Source organism: Vipera ursinii (genome assembly GCF_947247035.1).
Source record: "Vipera ursinii genome assembly, chromosome: 7".
NCBI lineage: Eukaryota > Metazoa > Chordata > Lepidosauria > Squamata > Viperidae > Vipera > Vipera ursinii.
Window position 1 is genome coordinate 3,852,395 of NC_139521.1, and position 7,267 is coordinate 3,859,661.

Below are 7,267 nucleotides of genomic sequence, written 5' to 3' on the forward strand. Positions count from 1 at the left end.
CAGCTGTCTGGATCTCATTTTTATTTCCTCTTGGGCAACCCAGGCTGGAGTTGGAACCCCAGATCTAGGTGAATCATGGCAGATGTTAGTTTAGTCACACGGTTGTTAAGTGAAACTGGCTTCTCCATTGACTTTGCTTGCCAGACGGTCGCAAAAAGCGGTGATCTGGCCTCCGGGGCACCACAACCATCATAAATATGAGTTAGTCACCAAGCGTCTGAGTTTTGATTGTGTGACCACGGGGATGCTACAAAGGTGGCAAGTGTGAACCCCGTTTCTAAGATGTTTCAGTTCCATTGTAACTGAACGGTCGCTAAACCGTTGTTAGTTTAAGGGCAGGGGTCTTCAAACTTGGCCCTTTTGTGACTTGTGGACTTCAAGGAATTCTGGGAGTTCAAGTCCACAAGTCACAAAAGGGCCAAGTTTGAAGACCCCTGGTTGTTAAGGGCTACTGGTCCTGTTCGGAAGGCAAGGGCGCCCCACATTTGAATGCAGGAGAAGCAACTGTAGCAGAAAGACTATTTATTTATTTTAATTCCATTTATATCCCGCCCTTCTCCGAAGACTCAGGGCGGCTTACAAGCTTAGCAGTAGCCTTCATTCTATGTATATGCCTGCTTGTTAGGGCTTTCACACACACACACACCCAAGCGGCATTATTACAAAGTCAGCTTAATTGCCCCCAACAATCTGGGTCCTCATTTAACCTACCTCGGAAGGATGAGTCAACCTTGAGCCTGGTGGGACGCGAACCTGCACTAATTGCAGGCAGCTGGTGTTACTTAAGGAGGCATTAGCCCTCTGCTCCACCAAGACCCTCTCCTGCCAGAGCAGCCCAATGCTCTGTGGGCAGAACAGCCAGAATAAGTGAATCTATTTGTGCATTTTATTTATTTACTACATCTCACTCCTGCATCTCTGGCCGGATACCTTCAGGTTCCAGAAACTAACCTCAAAGACGTCCACCCCAGTTGTCATTACTGCCAGGGTTACCCGAGCACAATTATGCCCAAAATTGCTGCTGCTAAGGCAGACGAGTGAGTTTTGCCCCGTTTTGCGACTTTCCTTGCCACGGTTAAGCGAATCACTGCAGTTAAGTTGGTCACACAGTTACGTGAATCCGGCCGACTGTAAGGAGGTAGCATAAGGGGATCACGTGACCCGGGGACACTGCAGCCATCGTAAATGTGAGCCGGTTGCGAAGGATCTGAATTTTGGTCACCTAACCTCAAATGATGTATCAAGTACCTTTTTTATAGCGCCATTGTAACTGAACGGTCAGCAAAGGAGCCGTCGTAAGTCGAGGACCACCTATATCTGCAGCGATGCTCTGCAGACACGCATTTGGGGTCTCATCTGGACGCATGTCCAACTGGTGTTGGTTTAGGGCAGGGGTCTTCAAACTTGGTCCTTTTATGACATGTGGACTTCAACTCCCAGAATTCCTCAGGCAGAGTGCCTGGCTGAGGAATTCTGGGAGTTGAAGTCCACAGGTCATAAAAGGGCCAAGTTTGAAGACCTGGTTTAGGGTCAAGGCACTCTTTTCCACCACAGACACACACACACCCAAAGTAGCGCCCCGTCGGGGGTGCGGAAAGTGTGGCAGCCCACCTGACATTGGGCCGGGGTCTTCAGGGGCTTGGACTTCAAAACCCATCAGCCCACAGTGCTGGCTGGGCCTGCCTGGCCAAAGAGGCTTCGCACGACGCTACCCGGAAGCGGACGAGCCGGCCGAGAACGTCGAGAAGAAAAGCAAGTCGCCTGGGAGGCGGGCTCTTCGTCGCCGTGGCAACCGCGACCGCCTTCCGTAAGGGGCACGTGACACCCCCCCGGCACCGCCCCCCTCTGCTTGCCCTCGCCAGTCTAGGCCGGACGGCGCATGCGCCGACCCGCCCCCCCCACCCGTCTGGGCCGAGGGACGGGCAACTCGGTAGGAAACCGGAAGCGAGCGTTTCCCGAACCCGGAAGTCCTCGTGAGGCAATGCGGCCGGCGGCTTCAGCCGGGAGGGACGGTGAGGAGATAATAATAATAATAATAATTTTATTTATATGGGGTGAGGCGTAGGAAAGGGGCCGGGGTCCCGCCCGCAAGGAAGGGGAGGCCTCACCATCTCGCCTCCTGCAGCTGGCGGGTGTTGTAATCCGGCCCGGTCTCGGGTTTCCTGGTCAGACTAGAAGACCTCTTCAGGTCCCTTGCAACTCTGCCATTCCGCTCAGCTCTTCCGGCCGCCTCGGCCTGGGAAGCTTGCGAGCGGTGAGCAGAGGGGCTTCTCCTCCCTCTCCCCCCATTAGAAGGAAGGAAGGAAAGACGTCGAGGGTGGCAGTGGGGGCGGCGGGGTGGATTTGCCCCATTTCTCCCTCCGTCACGAGGCCAAGGAGAAACGGGGAAGGGGCCCAGGGAGGCTGGTGGGCTGGCTGCTGTTGCGCTTGAGGAGGAATCCATCCACCAATCAATCAGGAAAAAACTGGAAGGGACCTTGGAGGTCTTCCAGTCCAACCCCCTGCTCAAGGAGGAGACCCTATAACTAGGGGTAGGCAACCTTGGCTCTTTTAGGACTCGTGGACTTCAACTCCCAGAATTCCTTAGACAGCATGGGGAAAACTTTGGCCCCTTCATGATTTGTGGACTTCAACTCCCAGAATTCCTCAGACAGCATGGGGGAACTGTGGCCCCGTAAGGACTTGTGGACTTCAACTCCCAGAAATCCTAAGCCAGCATGGCGGAAACTTTGGCCCCTTGATGATTTGTGGACTTCAACTCCCAGAATTCCTCAGCCAGTATGAGGGAACTATGGCCCCTTCATGACTGGTGGACTTCAACTCCCAGAATTCCTCAGCATGAGGGAACTATGGCCCCTTCATGACTGGTGGACTTCAACTCCCAGAATTCCTCAGCCAGCATGAGGGAACTATGGCCCCTTTGTGACTGGTGGACATCAACTCCCAGAAATCCTGCACCAGCATGGCTCAGCTTGGAAACAGCGTGGCTGGCTCAGGAATTCTGGGAGTTGAAGTCCACGAGTTATAAGAGAGCCAAGGTTGCCCGTCCCTGCCCTAGACCATTTCAGGAAGATGGCAGGCAGTGTGGCCTAGTAGTCAGGGCGATTAGTGGCACCCTAGAGAGGCAAGTCTCGCCCAGCCTCAGCTTTGGAAACTCCTGGGATGACCCTCGCACAGGGAGGAGGGACTGCTGGGCGGCCCTTCTTGAACCCCAGTAGTAAAGGTAACATAAGCTGGCAGATAAAGACACCCCCCCAACCCGCCCGCCCCTGAGAAAGGAACATACGGTTTGAATTAGATAGTATAAGCTACTCCGCCACCATCTTTGCTGCAGCTGCTGAGGGCGTGGGGTCCTGTGCAGGGGATTGAACGCCCTGGATTTACTTTTGTCGTTTTGTAAGTGGAAAAGGGGTGCACAGGTAATTCTTGACTTAAGGACAATCCAAAGTTACAACAGCACCGGAAAAAGTAAAAAGTAAAAAAAAAAGGACCGTTTTTCACGGTTAACGACCACTGCAGCACACACACACACACACACACACACACACACACACACACACACCTCCCCATGGTCCCGTGATCCAAAATTGGACCTCTTTCCACTCTTGATTTTGTTTGGAGAAACTGCTGAAGGACGCTCCTTTTGTCTTGAATTGCAGGCCCTTCAAGAGAAGAACGTGGAGTGTGTTCGGGTCTACGCAGAGAAGGCCGTCCGCCGTGCGGGGCTTCCGTCTACGTGCCAGGGCCTGTCCAGCTCCAGACAACTGTGACCGTAAGAGGAGTAAGAAGGTTTCTTTTAATGTCCTCTAGGTGTGGACCGCTTCCATCATCCCCAACCAACCGAACTTGTGGTGGTGGGGGATGTGATACTACAGGTAGTCCTCGACTTACAACGGTTCATTTAGGGAACCATTCCAAATGACAACGGCGCTGAAAAAAGGGACTTAACGGCCGTTTTTCACCCTTAACCTTGCAGCATCCCCATGGTCGCGCGATTGAAATTCGGGACACTTGGCAACTGGCTCATGTCTATGACGGGACCTCCTGACCAGCAAAGTCAGTGGGGGAAACCAGATTCTCTTAACGACCGGGTTACTAACTTAACGGCTGGTCATTCCCTTAACAAATGTGGCAAGAAAAAAGTCGTAACATGGAGCAAGAATCCCTTAATGAATTTCTCACTTAGCCGCATACATTTTGGACTCTTGTGGTCGTAAGTTCAGAACTACCTGTACACTGATATGAAACACACACACACACACACACAAGATTTCCTATTAGGCCACCGGCTTCCACTTGTCCCAATTCTTCTCCCCACCTGAGTCTTTTATCAATCAGCAGACCAGGAGATTCCAGCTTCCCAAATTCAGCCTCAGCTTGACGGTGGCCACGCATCTCTTCCTGCCTCAGGGCTTCCCAAACCCAAAGAGGATGAATCCGTGCGGCTGGGGGCTCTTTGGGAAATTCCTATGGACTGCACCCGCTGGGTCTCAATTCTTTCCGGCCCGGCCTTCAAAACCGAAGAAGCCTCTCCCAGCGTAAATCGTATTCCGTCACTCCAGACAAAAATCGGAGCTAAGGGACTGAGCCTGGTCGATCGATAGAAAACTTTGAAATTACTCCTCTGATCAACCATCGCTGGAGTAAGAAATACATCTCAATGAGGAATCGTCACCATCAGCCCCGCCTCCAGACCCGGCCCATTCAGGCTCCAGTGGGAACGTGGACAGCAACTTGGGGGCTGCCCCAAAGAGGCAGTCAAGCTATTCTCCAAAGCGCCTGAAGGCAGGAGAAGAAGCAACGGATGGAAACTGACCAAAGAGAGAAGCAACCTAGAACTAAGGAGAAACTTCCTGACAGTTAGAACAATTAACCAGTGGAACCACCTGCCTCCAGAAGTGGTGAATGCTCCAACACTGGAGGTTTTTAAGAAGAGACTGGACAGCCAGTTGCCTGAAATGGTGTAGGGTTTCCTGCCTGAGCAAGGGGTTGGACTACATGACCTTCAAGGCCCCTTCCAATTTCAACTACTACTACTACTACTACTACTACTCCTTCTACTTATTCTTATTATTCTTATTACTATTATTATTATAGAAGCAACCGAGAACTAAGGAGAATTAACAATTAACCAGTGGAACCACCTGCCTCCAGAAGCTGTGGATGCTCCAACACCGGAAGTTTTTAAGAAGAGATTGGACAACCATTTGTCTGAAATGGTAGAGGGTTTCCTGCCTGAGCAGGGGGTTGGACTAGGTGACCTCCAAGGTCCCTTCCAACTTTATTATTATTTTTATTGTTAACTCCCTTCCTCCCAAATGCTTTGGCTCACCTTGAATACCTAGAGCCAAGAAAGTAGAGCGGCGTCTTAGAGATTCCCGCATGACACACGTTTTTCTGCTAGTCTTGATCTGGACTGCTGTTTCCAGGATCACATGAGGCAGCTCCTCTTCGCAGAATGGGACGTTTAGGGGCCAACCCTTGGCCGCGCCCACTTCACTCCCAGCCAACCACCTCCGCCTCTTCAGGCTTGGCACTACCTTGGTGTGCTCCCTCCAGTCTTCAAGCAAAAATGGTCACTCCAGTTGTTGTGCTTTTGTTTGTCCGCCTGCAAGCTTGACATCTTTCAAGTCTTACCTTTGTTGCTGTCTCCCCCTCCCCCCCCCCCGGTGCATCTCCTGCTGGTCACCCCATGGTCGTCTCCTCCAATGCCATCAGCCTTTGCTTCCGGCAATGTGCTTTCTACGTAGCCCACCTGGTCTGCAGGTGGAGACGGATGAAAGGCTGTTGACCGCTTTTTGTGCGCCTTGGTCCCCACCTCCTCTGCCGTCCCTGCTCGGCTGGGTTTCCCCGCTATCTGGGCCAGAGCGGCACGGCTGCCGCCAAGAGATGGAAACCATTGTAGAAGTTGACCGACACAAGGCCGTTGAACCCCTTCTCAAAGAAGATCCCCGTGGCTGGTAAGTCAGGTGGGCCGTACGAATTGTCGCTGGCCGAAGCAGCGTATTTATCTGCAATTAAATGGTCAAATAGGAGCCAAAAGACTCCCGTTGCCCTTCCCAAAACAGGATGCTGACTCTGTGCCTTGGTTTGCGTAGTTTACTCGCGCTGCAGCCTAGACCTTTTCATCTACTCTGGCTTGCATCTTCGTAGCTCCGTTAATTCCCCAAATGAAGCCCAAGGGAAACAACCAGTAGTGGGATTCGGCCGGTTCTCACCACTTCGGCAGGACCGGTAGCTAATTTTTTTGTTGCCCGGGCCCAGAACGGACTTCCGGAAACGGCATCCGCGCAGAGAACCGGTTGTTGGCCTATTTGAATCCCATCACTGAAAACTTAACGCATTGTAGAAATCCGATAGCTTTCAATAAAATGACTACTAAACACTGCTGAAAAAACCACGGGTCTCCGATTACAGATCAGCTGGAATGGGGAAACTTTTTATTTGTGGTAGTCGGTAGTAGTACAGTACTCCACACCTTGAACAGGATCTTGTAATAGGGAAAGAAGAGCGGGCATCCAGTAGGAACTTTGGAAACGGCCTCCGGGATGCGTTTTCGCACTTCTTAAGATTTGCCGAGGGTCTCTGGGGAAAAACAGCTTTTCTGAATTACTAATCGATCCCGACTCTTTTTTGGGAAACATTCCTGCATCCTCGTAGAACCAAAGCTGGACGGGACCGTCTAGCCTAGGGTTGCGTTCTGTGCAGGAGAAATTACGGCAAACTTGTACGGAGCGCGCACGTTGCGCAGCAGCACATGTACATCCCAGGTCCAAAAGGTCGCTCTGTTTATACTTATTTTTTTAAAAAAAGCTGGAAATTTAGCCATTGTTCATCGTTTCCAAGTCATTGCTATCCTGACAGCGTTTAACCTGTTCTGCTCAGTTGCTTTCCAAGCCCGACACAAGTGTCTAGTCCCTCACATTGCCAGGTTGTTATCAGCCCTGGTTAAACCAGTGTAGGCCAAATGTATTTTTTTTTCCTTTCTCCATAAACCTTTATTCATTCGATTGTGGTTGAAGCGCTAAGGAAACTTGGTACTTCTACAGTTCCCATCTTCCAATGTTCCACTCTCTTATGTATAAGTTAAAGGTAGGCCGAAATTATCACAGCCGAACAGGTAGTCCCCGACTTACGACCACAGTGAAGCCCAAAATTTCTGTTGTTAAGTGAGACATTTGTTAAATGAGTTTTACCCCATTTTAACCACCCTTCTTGCCACAGCTGTTGAGTGAATCACCACAGCTTGGAAGTTAAACCACATGGT